The sequence below is a fragment of the Haemorhous mexicanus genome, chromosome 1 (genome assembly GCF_027477595.1).
Source record: "Haemorhous mexicanus isolate bHaeMex1 chromosome 1, bHaeMex1.pri, whole genome shotgun sequence".
Lineage (NCBI taxonomy): Eukaryota > Metazoa > Chordata > Aves > Passeriformes > Fringillidae > Haemorhous > Haemorhous mexicanus.
In genome coordinates, this window is record NC_082341.1 from 66349660 (window position 1) to 66367637 (window position 17978).

The window sequence follows — 17978 nt, forward strand, 5'->3', positions numbered from 1 at the left end:
GCAGCTCAAAACTCTAATCCTGCCTTCCAAGGAGCCTGCAGCCCCCCTTCACATTTTTTATCTTATGCAAAATTAACAACTGCTCTCTCTGCTCCATCAATCATTTCAATAATGAAAACAGTGAGTATTACCAAAGCCAGGACAGACCCCTGGGGAATCTCACTCACTCCAGTCTTGCAGTTTAACAGCAAACCATGAATAACTACTTTGACTAATGCCTGGTGAAATGCTGTGCACCCACATTACAGACCAGTTAACTAGACTTCCAGCCTGCCTCAAAGAAAGCTGTGTTAGAAAGCAGTCAGAGCCCCCCATTAAAGAGGGAGTAATTTCAGTCAGACAGAGGGGTCCAATTACACTGTCATAGGCACTGTTGGAAAGTCTTTGCTAAACACTGCCATAAAAATGTAATGCATGCTGGTAGGAGAAAAACGAGGGTTGATAACCAAGCTTAGGATGACAGGAAGAACTTCAGCAGAACTGAGACAGCAGGAGCTTCCCTTTGCTTCCAGCAAAAAAAAGACTTGGAAGAAGCAGACTGAAACACAACATAAAAGTTACAGGAATTTTGTGCCTTCCATCAACTGCTGCCGACTTAGCAGTTAAAGAAGAAACTATCACACAGGTGTGGTTTTGTTTGGCTTATTTTAGTAAAACCAAAATGTTTTCTTAGCTCATCCAGATGTTTTTCCAAAGTGCATTCTTTACTGCTCCCTAACAGCCTATTCTGCTCAAGGATCACAAACACACCTGACAGATAGCAAAGACTGTGGCTCCCAAAACCCTGATAAATACTTTTAATCAACCACTGAAAACATCCCCATCCCCATGCCACCACTAAGAGAAGCAAGTGGCAGTGGCTGGTGCCTGAAACAGGGAGAAAGGGTAAGTTCCATGGAAAGTGAAAGGTGAGGCAGCTTTCCAACACTGGCTCCCTCTGCTTGCCAAAATAGCAATGCCCAGCCCACGCCTCACTCCTACTTCTGTGGAAGATGCACTCGCTTCCCAGGAGAGTTTACTCTCGCAATGCAGATGTGCTTCACTGAGGCAATCGCACTCCGTTGCATAACAGAAGGCAGAATTAAACAGTGTGTGCTGCTCGGTGCCTTTTTAAAATGTACACCACGAGTTACTGTGGAGTTCAGCGATGGTGCCAAGAGTGTTAACACAATGATTTTAGCAGGGAAGAATACATCATATCCTCCCCACTCCCATGGCTTACTCGCGTCGTAATTTACCAAAATCCTTTTGTACTTGTCAGTAAAATATAAAGTCACACATCTGTGTGATACATCTGTGTGACTTCTGTTTGATCTTTTGTGACTGGGGTTATCATCACCTTGGGACCTAACGCACCTGCACCAGTGGCAGGCACAGGGCGGCTCTGGGAAGAACCTGGCAGGTGACTGCACCGAGGTGCTCAAAGCTGAACCCTTCACCCCATGTCCTACAAAAGAGGGGTTAAAAAAAAAATTATTTATTTATCACAAGCAGAACTCAGAAGCAATAATTTCCAGTCCCCCCTGTGAACAAGGAGGAACAACACTGCAGATACTTCCATACTTTGAATAAGACTATACAAACATTTTGATTCTTCTCTGTTTCTAGGAGTTGCACAATGCCATTCCTCTTCAGAGGAATACAGGTCTTTTCTAAAATATATTATGCATAACCTAGTTTTCCACAGCAGAAAACTCACCAAGGGAATACTGTTTGCTCATACCAGAAATGTATCCCAAAATTACAGTAATTTATAGCCTCATTTTCATTGACAAAAGAAATAATACCATTCTCTTCTGACAAATATCAGTACACTGAAAAAGTAATGAATAAATGTCTATAAACAGGTATCAAATAAAGCAACTGTCAATCACCGCAACAAAACTTTAATTAAATCATATGGTAAGCAAAAAAAAGAAGTAAAAACAAGTCATATAATCTGAAATCAAAATAAAAATCTGTCTGTCATGCCAAAGCAGAATTCAGAGCAGTAAAATACCATAACCTGTTAAGTAATTGGTCATCTAATTGTTAATTGTAAAGTTCCAAGTTTACAAAGCAAAGACAAACATCCAGATTCAGCAAAGTACTTTGGCATGTGCCAAAGTACATCTGTATTTTAGAAACATATTTTATGTGACTGAGTTTAAAACTCTGAAACTCTTCATATACACCTCTACTGTGATTTTTTTTTTCTAAGAGAAAGAAAGTGATCTGCACAGTTCACATTTTAGTATTACAAATCTAATCAGCATACAGCCTCAGCTGAATACATATTTCTGGAGACACATCAGAAAGAAACCTGAGGATTAGCCCTAACACAAAAGGATGAGGGAGTTGTATGCTGTCATCCTGCCAATTTTCCAGAACAGAAGAGTTAGCAAATGAGGCATAAAGCAATGTGAGCAAAGAAATTCATACCTGAAAAAAAATGCAGAAGTATCAGGTGTGGAAGAAAATGATAGAAAGTACTATCAGGCCAAATCACAAGAACTGCTGATCAGCTGAAATTCCCTCTGGCCTCAGCTGGAAGTACTTAGCACCCTTAAGGCTAGCTAAACTTTTAAGCCATCCTAAATTGATGATACCAATTAAATTTGAATATTCAGCACTATACTTTTTTACATCTCTAATCTTCTATTGGAATCAATGTAAGGCAGCAGCACTAACTGAAACTCTAGTTACATTAGAGAAAATCTTCCTGAGTGCCTCCCTATCTGTTACTCTAAAATTAATACAGTCCTCTGTCTTTTATTTCTTACAGTGATAGTAGTAGCAACATTAAATATATACCTATGCTATTGCTGTAGGGGAAAACCCAAAAAGTTCCCATTTTGGTCTCTGAAAAATCTCTCATTACTGCAGCTGGAGGTACAAAGACAAAGGTGGGGCACTGCAGGGCAAGTGCCAAAGAAAGAGACGCGCACTCGATAAGGCACCGCTCGGAACAGGAATGCAGAGACCAGCCCCAGCTGGGGCAGGGGGACAGTCACCTTGTGGTGGGGTCTGAGTCAGCTGCACACTTCTGCATCTGCCAAAGTGGGCTAACACGTTTCATTTGGCAAAGACTACTTCTGGGGGAGGGGGAAAGCCAAAGTGGGGATGAGGAGTTTCACACCTGCCTGGGGACAGCTTGTACATGACTATAATTATTCTGATACATAGGATATAAAAAAAATTAAAGAAAATAAATAAATTAACTGAAGATAAAAAGGTTTAACTTACTGAATAAGACACCACTTTAAGAGGTTTCCCCACTTTCCCTGCTGTAAAGCACTTCAGAAAAATTCAGCCACTGAACTACTGCTTCTCTTGACCTTTTCACTGAAAGAGAGCAGAGTAAAAACAGGAAAGAGCTAAAATGATATGCATTAAAGATGCTTCATGTTAGGAAAGTCTTTTGAGTCAATGCTGCAAATTCACTCTGTGTCAGATTTGCCAATATACTGCTTGCTAAAGGCTATCTAGTGAGAGCAGCAGCAGTCAAAGCAGGCATGTTGCCTCTCAGCTGTTGCAGCAACATCGTGCACACCATATGATGCAGCTATGTAGCATTTGCATTTGGTGCTGGTTTTCCACATCCAAAAGTTCACTTTATGTCTTTTGATTAATTTATAATGCCCTGAGCCCCCAGGCAGATTTGCTCTGCTGATTTCCCTTTTCTTAACAATAATACAAATAAATATAGAAATAAATCTATTGTCTGAGGAACCCTTCCACTAATTCTGTTCTTTGATGGTTTGGTTGATTTACTATGGTGAGGAATCAAAAGTGAAGTGGATCGTAGCTTAATACTGAGTGTGGTTAATCTTCCCTTTGCATAATGCTGGTACACTATGGCCCAAATACCAGAGATTTATTTGATGTGTACATGCTTTCAAGCATTAGTAAACAAGTTGCAGCCCATTATGAAAGAAGAGCAAATCCAAACAGTTGTGAAGCTCTTTATGTACTAGACTGGCACTGGCAGTGCAATATACTTACATCTGCATGCGTACTAGCTTTAAAACTCTGGGCACTATTTCATGACAAAGCATCATTTTTCAAACTGTAACTAAAAATATGGTTGAGATCACTTCCCATGACCTGATGCACTGTTGTTGGAATCACAACAAAACTAAGCAAGAGGCACAGTCTTCTTTTTCTCTTTTTCTTCTTGTAATTGATTTTATTCCTCGTAACATAACCAAAATGAGGAAGAACTTGTACTAGAGCCTCAAAAATGTACAGACACATTAATTCCCCTGAAAAAACAGAAAGCATCTCTCACTTCTCATTTCTTATTCTTCCATTACTTTGAAGAAGATGTTATAGAACACACAGAAGTGCTCTATGAAACATCACTGAATTTCTTACTTTACCAGACCTATCAAATAAATTACAATCCTACATTCTAACATTCTTCTTGTTGTTCATGTACAAATAAAAACTAATTTCTTTCTTTAGAGGCTGGTCTTAAGAGCAGCATTAACTTAAAAATTATTTTTAATAGGGAAGTTTCAAGCAATGGTACAGTGGGAGAACTTGGAGTACACTGAAGTTACTTGCATGTGGCAACGCCCCTTGGATAAAAAACCTACTGTGGGTCTAGATTATTTTAACACACACAGGCAAAACCCACCCAAGCTGTAATATTAGGTATCAATACGTCATTCTCACAATATGGTGCATTTTTCCTACCTAGGAGAAGAATCATAATCCCATACTCAGGCACCAGCTTTAGAGTATGGTACCTAATTCCTTGCACTCTCACATACATAACATGATTTTCAGCAAATCTCCCAGTGTTTATACTGACCCCCCACACAGGCTACAACTGTACACCAACTGTCACTGGCCTAGATTTTATCCTGTCCTGGGCTGAACACTGACTTGGGATGACTCAGAAACAGTTGCCTCTGTTTTTTCCCCTGCTTAATAAATAAAGAAGCCACAACAGAGACAGAAATTCAGAGCTGGAGGCAGGAAGGACTGTTCAGACAGCAGTTCCAAAATCTCATCTGTAGAGGTGTAGAAAACGTACACTCCTAGAGTAAGGTCTTCAGATAAAGCCTCAAATCTTGGTGGCAACTATCAAATGGACACAAAAGTATATGCCTACAAAGGAGGTGCTGTGAGAACAAACACATCAGTGACTGAGAGACGCCAGGATACCACAAAAAAGTAACACAGTAAGAAGAGAGGATGCCAATGTCTCAGATAAGCAGTTATGGCCATGTTTACTTAAACTGTTCTGCTGAGCTGTTCCCGTTTCAGGCAGAAAACTTTGATTTAAGGAAGAGACTTGCAGTTCTGTCTTCATATTTTTTTCCCTTCAAAGCATGAAAGAACTTCCTTTTTCAAAACCAATTTAACAAAGTTTACATCCAAACCCTCTCAGTCCCAAAAATGTCAGATCTGAGCTCTATTAAAAGCAGCAGTTAGTGCAGCCAAATGCTCCACAGTACATTTAATAGACTATAATATTTCTAATGCCTTACTGCCTGAAGTCTGTGATCTGGAAAACCAGCCAAGCACACCCACCCAAGAGCAACGACTGCTACAGGGAAAACTCTTATCTCCCTGTGGTCCTCTATCACCACAGGCATGAGCAGACCAGGGACTCTCCAGCTGCAGACAGTGAGCATACAGACCACCTCTTTGGCAAGAGGAAGCCTGAAGGAAGCAGACAAATTAGAAATGAAAGTTGTGCCAAGCATGTAAGCATAGAGCTACTGTTTCAAACTTCAGGTCCTGCACTTTTATGGATGTGTTTTATTACTTGATTTTATTGGACCCTTCTTCTCCTAGCCTACTGCTTCCCTCATATCACTTACAGTTCCTCCCATCCGCTTCTGCCTCACATCCTTCAGGCTGGAAGATTGCCCAGATCAGCTTCCCTAGTTCAACCACTAACTCCCTTGACACCAGTGAGGACCAGAGTAGGTGTCTGCCCCCAGCTCAGGTATGAGCACCCTGCACACCCAGCAGTACTTTCCCCTAGCTGGCCTGAAGGATGATTGGTACAAGCATTTTGATGCAGATTTCACAGTTGCCAGTTGTGACACTGGAAAATACAGTTCATGCAGTCTCCTGACAAAACCCCGCACCGCCTGTTCTTCCATATAAGGCATACGTGTAGGAAAGTAAAATCGCTTTTCTAATAGGTGATGCAAACAGAAGCGGCTTCCTGGTACCTATTACAGCTGACTGGGAGCTAAAATGATACTAATTACACTGTTCAGCTGAACTCCAGCAAGGTGCCATGAGTGCCAGCAGGAAGAGCTCTGCCTGAGCAAAACCCCCTGTCAGGGCCCTCCCTGCAACCACATGTGGGCAAGGCCCATGCCAGGGGTACCCAGCCTGGCATGGCCTGCTGCTCCTTCTCTGTCACCAATGGCACAGGGCAGGAGCAAGGCTGTCCCCATCCAAGCAACAATTGACTCCTAAATCAGGTTTCCTAAGCATCAAACCTGCTGCTGAGGAGCATTTTCCACTCTTGCCAGCCTGACTGCTCAAGATGAAGCAAAGGTTTGGATGATTGCAGCTCATTCCATATTATCACACCAGCGGGTTGATGTGGATTCGCAGTGAAGCATGAGAGGCAGCACACTCAGATATGAGCCAGGCTGAACTTTTAGGAATGGTTTCTCCTGTTTCAGGCCCATACCATTTCACCTACAAGGGGTGTAGGGGAATTTTTAAAGATCAGTCAGAAACAGTGCAAGAAAAGGGGAAAACATTATTATTTGCCTATATCTAAATAACGAAATGAGGCATTTTTCACTTCCACGTTTCAGGATCTCAGAAATAGGAAGGGGAGTGTTATCATGTACTACAAGGTATGAGAAATGAATGGATTCTGACAACAGTAACACTTTATTCCCTCTCATAACAGAAACAAGCAGAAAACATTTTACTCCAGAGGATGAGTTCTCCAGAAGGCTTTCAAGTTGTCTGAAAATAGCCATAACTATAACACTGCTCACAGAATGTTTGCTAAGTTTATCAAAGATGCTCCCTGTTAAACATTAATTTTTATAAAGATTCACTTAGCTATCCTATTATATTTTCAAAGTCAGCTCATTTAACTACTTTATTAGATCAATAACGAATTTTGGATAGCAACAACTGCACATATAGTCAAACAGAAAGACAGAAGTGCTAATTGACTCATAATGGACAGGGGAAAAACCAGGGAAAGTTACAATAAAATGAAACAGTATAATTAGAATTCTAAAAAACAATTGGCATCCCAAAAAAATAACTTTTATGACCTCTCTTCACCTGCAGAAAGGTCAAGCAACCTTTCAATCTTCTCCCACTTGCAAGGTTTTCCCAATAAAAGCGAAGCCCACTGTAGAACAACTGCACCAGCTGACAGCCAGCTTTGCTTTCCTGAGTCCCTGCTCTTCAGAGGCAGGCTCCAAGTCAGCAGGGTCACAGACCACAGTCACTGGGCACTGCTACCACCACAGAGTAGAAACCAAAAACCATCATTACACTGCAAACCAACACTCTGCCACTCACAATCTCCAGCGAAGGCTGCAGTAGCCTGTAGGAACATTCCTGCCTTTACGCATGGGCAGCGCAATACTTGTATCCAGTTATCCCTGAGAGGCAACGTTCCAAAAGGATAGAAAAATTTAGGTAATAGACATTTATGCAACATTTGAGTTGTGTTTAAACAAACTCCAGGCTTAGCAATTAGTTGCCTTATTTTCCAGGTCTCCTGAAAGCATGCAGAAGGTGAGCAGGTTCACAGGCAGCCCCCACATTCCCCATTCCTCTTTTGACCCCATACCTCAGCTGCAGCACTGGCATGGAGCACCCACAAGCATATGCACTCAGGGTAAACCTGACCCTGCAGCAGCACAGAGCAGCAGGAAAATACCCATGAGGAGCAGCTGCTGGAGGGGCAGGCTGAAAAATTAAAATCTGGTCACCTGTATGCAGGCAGGTCCCCATCTCTGAACAGCACACAGGCAGGTGAGGCCCTAGCTTTCACAGTTTGAGATGAAAGAGCCCCAGCACTCCCATGATCCACTCCTGAAGGCTCCAAAATGTCCCTCCAGGAAGAACATCTTTCAGATTTGATTGGCCTTTTCCCAAGGGTTTACATGCACTACACAGTTCTGACCAGAGGCATGAGCAGTTTCTCTCTCCTCAGCCAAGGGATGCCAGGAGAAATTATCTCTGGATTGAACTGCATGAGGCTCTGTGGTCCTGCCCTGTGTCTCTTCCTAGCTCTTCCTCAATTTTTCCAAAAGGCATGGCAATGAACTGCACTCAAGGGGACACAGCACTGAGGTACACAGGCTTTGGTACTTCACACATATTAATCCAAACAACAGCAAAAATGGTAAAAAAAAAATTCTGGGTCACAGTCCTGACTATGAGATTTTAAAATCACTCACTATGAAGTTCATACTCCAAATAGCTAAAGGTTTGTCTTTGAAAACAAGCATTTAATAATAATTTAGAAGAGGAAGGTTGCAGACAGTTACACCTCAGGGTATTTCCAGAAATAACGAGTATTTTAACATGCAAATTCACAAATTCTGCAGCATACTGAATTTGAATATCTACTGTACATCCTGGCCAAATACCATATTGCTAGCAAATGCCACAGTGCAAATTTTTTTTTTTTCTAAGACTACCTATAGCCACAGTTAGACATTAGAATGCCGTTTACACAACAGTACAAAAAACATGTTATATATGGCATGTTTTGGAGCAGTTACTATATGCTCTGTCAATAATCTATGGATTAATAGGGCCCCGATTCACAATAACACATTGGTCACTCACAGCTCCATGGAAGATTATTCCATTCACCATAACAATTAGCTGATGTTTAGGCTTATGTCACAGTTTTTCAGTCACATTTTTATGTTGGTCAGTTCAAATGTACAACTGTTGGGGTTCAGGGCTTTTTTTAAATTTTTCCTATTTCTTTAAATGCATGGTCCTAATTTCATTAATTTGCACTAACATCCAGGGAGCAGGTTCAGACACTAAATCAGAAGATAAATGTTATCTTAACGATTTACTTCTATGTTCCTTTAAGCAACTATACTATAATTTTTTTAAAAGTTAGTTTAACCTATTATTGCACCACTAGCAGTAGAAGTAGTTTGAGAAACAGGTGAAGAAATAGAGGAAATACAGGATGTAAAAAAAGTAATTTGTTTCAGTATGATTACTCCCATTTTGGGCTGTGTTTCTGGGCAGTTAAAATTAAGACACTTTTCTAAATTTTGGCATGGGGAACAGGCAGTAAAGTAGATCTATATAATCACCTGCAGCAATCCATATTGTAACAGGCCAAAGTCTCAGAAGTATTTTATTTTCTTGGTTTCTATTTAGAACAGAGGTGAATAGCTGGTGACAGAATAAAATGTCACTTACTAGTTACAGCCTAACCTAAGGTATAGGAGGTTCACCTTCCACTCTGTAGCTCTAGAGGCTCCCATACAATCACCAGCATTTGTGCCTGAGCAAAATGACTTCAACATAACACACTGGAATGCTTCCAAGATAACATTTTCCATTCCCTCTGTACATGCTGTGAGTCACCTTACAAACTGCACAGCCCTGGAGAGTAAGATCTCCGATGCATTACTATCTTAGTCTAGGTCTCCTTTGTGAAAATGAGATTGTGCCTAATGAGTTTAACAACTCACAGGGCAGGCTGAAATGCCACTGGCATCACTGAGGGGTCAGGAGTCTGCCTGATTTGTACATGGCAGCAGGGGATTTGCATTTCTTAATACAAGTGCTGCTGTTACGCCCTTTTTACAGGAATACCAGCAACTGCCAGGGATCTGTGATTCCCCAACAGGCAACAGTCCTCTGTAGAAGGTACCTCAGAGGGGTTGTTCCAATGTAGGTTACCCACACTGAGACACAAAGGCTTTGCCATCATTCCAGTGAACTGCCCAACATTTCCTCCTGCCTACAGTGGCAACACACAGCTAAAGAGAGCTGCTCACACTTGGCAAAGCAGAATGATGCCACTTCCACAAAAATATGTTGCAGCACCTACAACTACAAGTATATAAATATTTTAGAAGGTAAAGTGTACTTTGCTTTGGGTTGGTTGGGTTTTAAATACATACCTGTTTTTTTAATTTGTCTGGTAAGCAGTTTGTGCAGAAAGAAGCATTATACAGTGCAAAAGTATGCTAAAAATTCCATTTGCATTCTAAAGATAAAAATTACCATTAATCACATCTGAAAATGAGAGAGTCTGAAAGCACAAGATATATTTTTGAAGGGAAAAAGTGGTCACAGCTACCAAAACACTTTCAGAAGGGAGGCTGACAAACTTTTCCTTCCTGTCCCAAAAAACAAAACGCATTTAACTAGTTTGCATGTAGCTAAACAGCTAAAATCAAACTGGTGAAACCTATACGACCCATACAAAGCCAAAAAGGTACTCTACATACTCCGCTGACAAGGAATTTGGAAAGCAATGTACCTATCAGTACTACAGCCAGCTAAGTGACTTACCAAATCATCTATATAACAACAACTGCCAAAAGCCACTAAGAGATTTATCAACAGTGGGGGACATCCACACCAGCACTGCACTGCAGAGAGCGACAGAACAGAAACATTCCTGCTCCTTCTGTGGGCTTGGCTTGGGCTGGCCTCTTCTGCTTGCAAAGTATCATCAACTTTTCAAAGTCTACATCTTTATTTTGTATCCTCTTTGAGGGACGTTGTGAACAGAAAGAGGAGACACAGTCCTTGGGCTCCATCATGTAGGTAGGCTGAAACTAACTCATACAGGAAGGGCTGTGTTCTCCTGGTCTCACCACACATAGCTACAAAAATCAAGCAAGCCATAACAAATTTATAGTAAGGGATTGTGCACACACTCATGTGCACACAGATGTGGGAGAGCAAGCTTGCCTGTTTAGAAAAAAAGGGACTGTCAGCACTATTTTATGTTTAGAAAAGAAAGGCCTCTCTTTAATAAAGTAATCTGTTGCCAAATCTCAGCTTTACAGAGGATAACTCAGAGTGCATCTCAAGCAAGTCTGAAACTGGTCACAAGAGTATACATGCCCATGTGTCCTTTCTTGAGCCCACATCCACTCATGTCTTTGTGCAAGAGAACCCAAAATACTTCGTAGCCCTGTACACTTAACCTTATTTCAAACAGTCTTCATCAAACTGCAAGTGGGGGAAGAAGGGGGAAGACAGAAATGGTAAAGATATCTCTTTGCTTCCAACTTTCCCTGCAGAGATATTACCAAACAGGATATAAAATGTCTAATCCTGAAAGGTAATTTTGTCACAGTTTTCACAAGGCCTTTTTTTCAATATATATGAAAGGCTTTATAACTTTTCTGTCTTTATCTGATCAAAATGCTATCCTTCCTTCTGCAGCCCTGGCATTCTTTGTGGTGAACTGTTTCAGTATCAATATTAATATTCAAATGTCAAGTTTGTCACACTACATTTCCTGTATTATTTAAAGCATTCAGAACAACTATTATCTATGAAATATGAAACAGTAAATTTTTGCTATCTGCTTAAAATTTTAGCAGGCCTATCTGGGACAGAAGAGCACTTGTATTAGTCACATGGCATTTTACTTAGAAATGTAGCATTCAGCTTTTCTAGCAGTACTTCTGCATTTCCCCAAATTGTCTTTTGTTGTTTCTAGCAAAGCCACACATTTGTTCTTATTTTGGAGTACAACTGAGCCCTGAATGTCAATCAAATGTATAGTATTCAGATATATATTCCCTAACTGCTAGTGACTTTTGCATATAGTGAACCCTTGAGCTTTGTGGGGTTTGGGGGGCTTTTTTTAAATATTCATAGAATAGTAATTATGTCTTTCATAATTTCTACTGCTCTTGAAAAAAAAACTTACTCTTCTTTTTTCCTGTTTCAGTACTTAGTTGAATCTATGCCTTTTGTGAGTACCTAGACTGTGGTCACGCATCTTTGGCTGTAAGGGGTATTTTTACTGTAACATGTAGGTGTCTTCAAAAGCAACGTATTTTAGAGCTGCACAGCTGAAATGCACTGAACTGTCACTCCTTTCTACCAAGTTGCCAAAGTTCTGGAGAAACTTTCATATAATAGCACCAACTTAAAATAATGAATGCATAATAATCCACATACAGAAAGGTGCATGCTAATTAGATACATTTTTCTCCTTGTCAAAGAACTTCATGAGCAAAGCATAAAAACCACATTGAGCCTTCCATTAACAGGGAACACTTTAGGCTATAGATCAAAATGAAATATCTCAAATAGCTTAAGGAAAGCTTTATTTTCAGTGTATGGCTTGATGATGCCATAAAGAACTTTGGTACCATTGCACAAGTCAGTTATTTCCTCCATTCTCCTCTCCAAAAGTGGAGGGCGATTGCAGAACATCCATGCTTCTTTCAGTCTTAATTCACTCCGAATTTGAGCCAAAGGGGTCTGATCCTAACACTCCAAAAGTCAACAGGAGGAGCGCCAGTGGGAATGGGGCCTAAGACAACATTTCTACAGTAGTCAACAACACTGAGTTATATAAATACTTCCTAATATATCAATACTGACTGGTCATCAACGTTTCCATTATAATCTTTGTACTTGGAGATGGCTGTATGTTGGATGCTGTCCATACTTCTCTCCAGCCAGCCAAAATGAATTGGTTTTGAGTGATACAAGGCCCTCTCTCCCCTCTGGAGACCTGCAGACAACTAACAGAACCATCATTTTTCACACAAATGAACAGCATCCTACCATCCTAGGCTGAATTCCAGTTTACCTGCTTAGATACAATGTACTTTTGCAAGGCTATAAAAGGAAGCTTTGGTTTTGTTTCAGGAAATCAAGGGCTACCAGATTTTTCATGTAGTATGTCATGATGTCAAACAATCAGGGCTAGAAATACAACAATTAGGCGTGAACAACAGCTTCTGAATATGTGTCCTGCAATTCTTCTTCACTTTGTTCACAGTGCATTGAGAATTATAAATTTAGTAATAAACAGCAAAATCTAGTCTACCAAAACAAGGAGCCTGTCACAAATGCTCTTGAAAAAATACCAGGGGTATTACTAGCATCACGAGCAGTATTCTTCCCACTCCTATCAAAAAAGCCATCCTTGAATTTGATCTCCTTGCACTCAGAAGAATGGCTGTTTGTCTACGGAGCCTCAGCACTATTATAACTAAACTCATTATTTTAAAGTGCTTAGAGTACCTTGGGCATGACAGAAGACACAAAAAACCCCAAGTTCTGTTGGACAATATGAAACTCGTACTAATGTTAGCTAATTCAAACTCACAAGATACACTGAAGCTGTTCCAAAAAAGCATTATGGCATATTTTGAGAACAAACACTAGGAGCAAACCACAAAATTTGGCTTAGTTTAACCAACCTCCCCACACAACTTCATGAATCTGTTTAAAATGAACCTGAGTCTTTTCCCTCCTTCCTGCTCCTGGAAAGATGCTAATATTAGACCCACCAAACTGCACTGATCAATAATCAGCTCTAGAAGCAATTCTTATTTCTGAAGAAATCACTTATTAAGGGAACTGATTTTTAAGAGCAACGTGGGTAAAATGTGAGTGCAACTGCTTCATGCATTAGTTGAGAGGTTTAGCTGAAGGAATGGGCATACATGTTACTCTCCGTTTTTACAGTGAAACATGTTTGTTCCTTCACTTGCCCTTCCAGTACTTCTCAATATACACCAATTCATCTTCAAGCGTTCCCCGGACCCGAAGCTGAATGATGGCAATGGACAGGTCTTTGCAAAGTCCTATCACTGCCCCCCTGAAACTCAACAACTTCACCATGTAAGATATAAACCTGCTGAGGAGAACTTTCTGTGAGACTGCAGAGCACTCTGCTCTGCAGAGCCTGGGCCAGAAACAGCATGATGGACACCAGTAACACAGTGCTAACCAGGTGAGGAGGGGTGAACTCTGTGTGGAGGCTTATAGCATGCTCTTTCTTCACAGCTGAGGTGTTTCAGTGGTTTTTTCTAAGGTGCAAACATGCAGAGTTTATACATTTATGTTGACAGGTTAGCAGCCTTGCTCTCAGTAGTAACCACAATTTCTTTTGAAGTTTTTAGCTGAAGTTAAGAGACGACCCAGGTCAGTACTCACACATCACACACCACAGCTTTCCTCAAACACAAGAAGAAAAACCCAGCAATGAAAAGCCCAGCTACAGCGTAAACACCACTTACACACACCACAAAAGCTCTTATTTTCCGTGCCCATCCAAGACCACAGATTGTCCTAAGACTGAATACTGGCTCTCCATAAAGGACCTCTGAGCCTATCTGAGCATCTCAGCTCCCTGCCAACCTGCTGGATCCCAACAACAGGACGTTGCACATAACAGAACTGCCCTCAGCCAGCTACAGCAATGCACTCAGCATCCAGACAGCAGCTTCTTTTCATTCCATACCTTCTTGTACAGGCCTTTGTAAAACACACACACACAAAATCTTTACTAGTATGGAGGGAAATCAGTGGCTACAACTGCGAAGCGCCGCGTTGCTAGCCAGAGACGAAGAGCATACAATCCGATGCTGAATGACTGCCAGCAAAGAGGAGTCCCAGCTTAAGGCCTCAAAAGCACTTGGAAAGCTGTTGCCTGGCTGATTACGTCCCCATGAAAGGGTAAGGCTCCAGAGCAGCGTGCACAGCAGATTAGAGGCAGGGCTCTCAGCAGTGCCGGCAGGAGCTGCAGAGCTGAGCCGCCACACGTACTCTGCAAGTGCACCCTGGTGCGTACTCGCACAGCAACGCGCCTCCCAGGGAGAGCAGTACCCGTGAGCGGCCAGGCTGCAGTCCCCGGGCAGCCACCAGAAATACCTGCGCAACTTCCTCTCAAATGAACTGGTCCTTAAGAAAATTTAATCACCAAGTGAGGGATATGGTAAAACCCCAATCAAAAAAAAAAAAAAAAAAAAGTAAGGGCAGTGTCTCTGAAAAAAGGGACAATTTGGCATTTGCAGTGTGTACAAGATGTCTTCATACACTTTCCTGATTCCTTGCCAGTAACTATTCAAAAAAGACCACTTAACAAGCAAACAGGTCTTCAGTACAACAAATAATAAAAAAGAGAGCAAAGCTTGTGCTATTTAAATATCATGAAACATTCTGCTAATCATGCACAGATGGAAGTACAGACGCTTCTGCCAGACGCCTTGTTCAGAAACTTTGCTCTATTTTTAATTATTTGATGCACAGAGGACCTGTTTGCTGATTAAAAGGGCACTGCCTTTAAAAGCACTCCATCAATATGGAGTCTAGCGTTGTTTTCAAAAGAGGACTTTAAAAGTAGTAACTCACACCTCCAAGCTCCCTGCACCAGTTTTTATAATCTTATAACCATGAGGTTGGGGGTTTTTTCAGATGTTTTGCGCACCTCAAGAAACTGCCTACATACAGGAAAAATGAAACTAACTAACTAATTCAAGCTATTGTTAAATGCACTGAGTAAATCAATTTGGAAAATGTGTATTTTCCTCTAATATCCCTTAGTCTGTATCTTTTTGTTGTTACTCATAAAAAGAAGGGCTATCAATTTCCAGATAGAAGTTATTTTTTATGGTTTTCTGTTTAGTCAAGAGCCTCCTTTTTGAGAAAACATACCAAATCCAGAATTATCAATCAAAATAATTATTATATTGTTTGGGTTTTTTAAAATCTACTACAACTACAGTATCATTCCAATAGTCAGTTGATGACAAAAGCATGCTGATACACACACACAAAAAAAAAAATTTAAAAAGCCCCTCTTACATATTTTCACTTCACACCTTAAGTGAACTTCACTCATTCGGTGGGTGCTTCATTCTGGTACTTCTCCATAGCAGTCCAGAAATTCTTCCCTCTCTGAAGAACCTCACTCAAAATGCATACTATGTCACTTTTATTTTCTTTTACTGAATGAAGTGCTTTTCAAAAATTCTTTTTTGATTTAACTTACATTTCACAACCTATTACTATAGAACTGTATCACTGGAACAGAATCACAGTATGAGAAGTGATGATAAAGAATCCCAAAGAAAAGTGCTCAAGCTGCTACTTTTGACCCATCAGTATGACACATGAAAATGGTACGACATTTTTTTAAATTTACATTAACAATTTGAATTATTGCTATTAATACAGTAAAAGAATCCTTTGATTAGAAGATCACATGATATGATAATAAAGTAATAGGTTCTCCTTTATTTTATAAGCAAATGACCCAGGCTCATACTCAGATACAGAGAAAATAACTGAATGAATTTTGGTTTTGTGGTTTTTCATTGTTTATGTTTTTTAACAATGCCAGTATGTAACATTTTACAAACAAATGTATGCTACTGATTTGTTAGAGATCAGCTGACAAGCCTAAAAAGCAAGATGTCTGCTGAAGAGACACTGCAGCTAGAAACCAGGGAAGACTGACAGGGGCACACAGACTGAGAATCCAATATTCAGCCAGGGAAACAGGCACCCACAGAGAAGCTTCAGAGAAGAAATAATGGTCTTTTCCCATGAGAAGAAGTGGAAGGCTGCATGAGTGAAAGGCTTGTCCAGGCAGATCACTGGGGTTGCAAAGCTCAGAATCCAGCTATGACTAAACTAGGAAGGAAGAGAGGTACATGAAACAACATTTAAATTTGCATTTCTGCAGAAAACTACTGAGGTATTGAAACACTCTAAGCAGAAGGGCATTTTAAACACATAGAAACACACACAGAATTTAAAGGGAAGACAAGGTCTACACAAAAGCTAAGTATTGTGCCAGTAACAAACCCAGTGAGGGAGACGTGTACAAGTAGGTCAGATATGCAGCAGGAAGAACTGCTGAGCACAGGAGAATCTTGGTAGAGAAGGCGGTGAAGAGAAAAACTAATTGGCCAGCAAGAGAAAGAAGTCTGGAAATGGCTAAAACAGGACAGAAGGATGAAAAGGCAAAACATTGTTTGGGCTGTGTAAAGAAAGGTTAGTCTTATTCACCAACACATCCACCTGAAGCACAGGAAGAAAAGAATGATGACATTTGACTGAGCAACAACTTTCAGTCCTTCTCCAACTGAAGGAAAAGCCAAGTGACTGCTCTACTCCCACCCAACAAAGTGTCTGATCAGCAGCGCTGACCTGTCTGCGTCAGCTCTGAGCCCAGAGGCTCAGACACACACCAAAGGCCCCAGACCCTATCACACCACATTTACACCCACATGGCTCCATTGAAACCACCCATGTAAGTAACAGAGGTGGGAACCTGACCCCTTATTTCACCACAGCCTTTGGCTGAGCACCTCGGTGCGTTGCACAACACGCACCCTTCGTGTTAAATAAGAGCAGCATAAAACCACTGGTTGCTGCTGCCTAGGTTGCACAGCACTGCTGGTTTCATAAAGACACCCTGGCTGAGCTGTATAAACAGCACCAAACACTGCAGCCAGCCAGCTGACAGCTCAGATGAACGTACTTCATAGCAGAGCTGCACACATAGCAGAAGTGTGTCTTAGTTTGCATTTCTCCCATTCCATACAGCCAACATGACATTCAGTAAGTTTGACTCCTTAGGTAACAGGATTGTACTCGATTGCTGATGTTTAATGTATTTCAGATGCTTACCTTCTACCCACCTCAATTTTCCTTAGGGCTCTTTCTCACTGTACGCTAACAGATAACATCTGGATAGTAACCTCATGTAACAAATGTCATACTTTCACTAAGGAATTACTTTAATTTGCTCAGTCACTACACATCACATTCCCCCTGAGCCTGCTACTGAGGTGCAATCAAAAGAAACCAGTGGTGACAAACAAATGGCAGGACGCATCCATGCTGGTTGTATCACTCTCACACCTGAAGACCACACAACAAGAATGAGTTACTCTGTCATCTTGTGCAAATATGGAGCAAAATACAGACTTTTACTCCTTCAGTTCTTCCAGTATTGCAGCATCACATCTGTTTTATGACACTTTTCTAATGCATTTCTGAGC

General features: G+C 40.9%; 1 protein-coding gene across 17 annotated transcripts in view; it reads right to left on the reverse strand.

Annotated features, from left to right (window-relative positions):
• The window catches only part of ATXN1 (ataxin 1), a 223486-nt gene that overhangs the window by 191096 nt on the left and 14412 nt on the right, over positions 1-17978 (reverse strand). For 6 of the 17 annotated variants that reach the window (XM_059852036.1, XM_059852060.1, XM_059851930.1 and 3 more), the window contains one exon: positions 3226-3324. The exons of the other annotated variants lie outside the window; for them this stretch is intronic. The gene's annotated coding sequence lies outside the window, so the exon portion shown is untranslated. The remainder of the gene's footprint in view (positions 1-3225; positions 3325-17978) is intronic. 17 annotated transcript variants of the gene reach the window in all.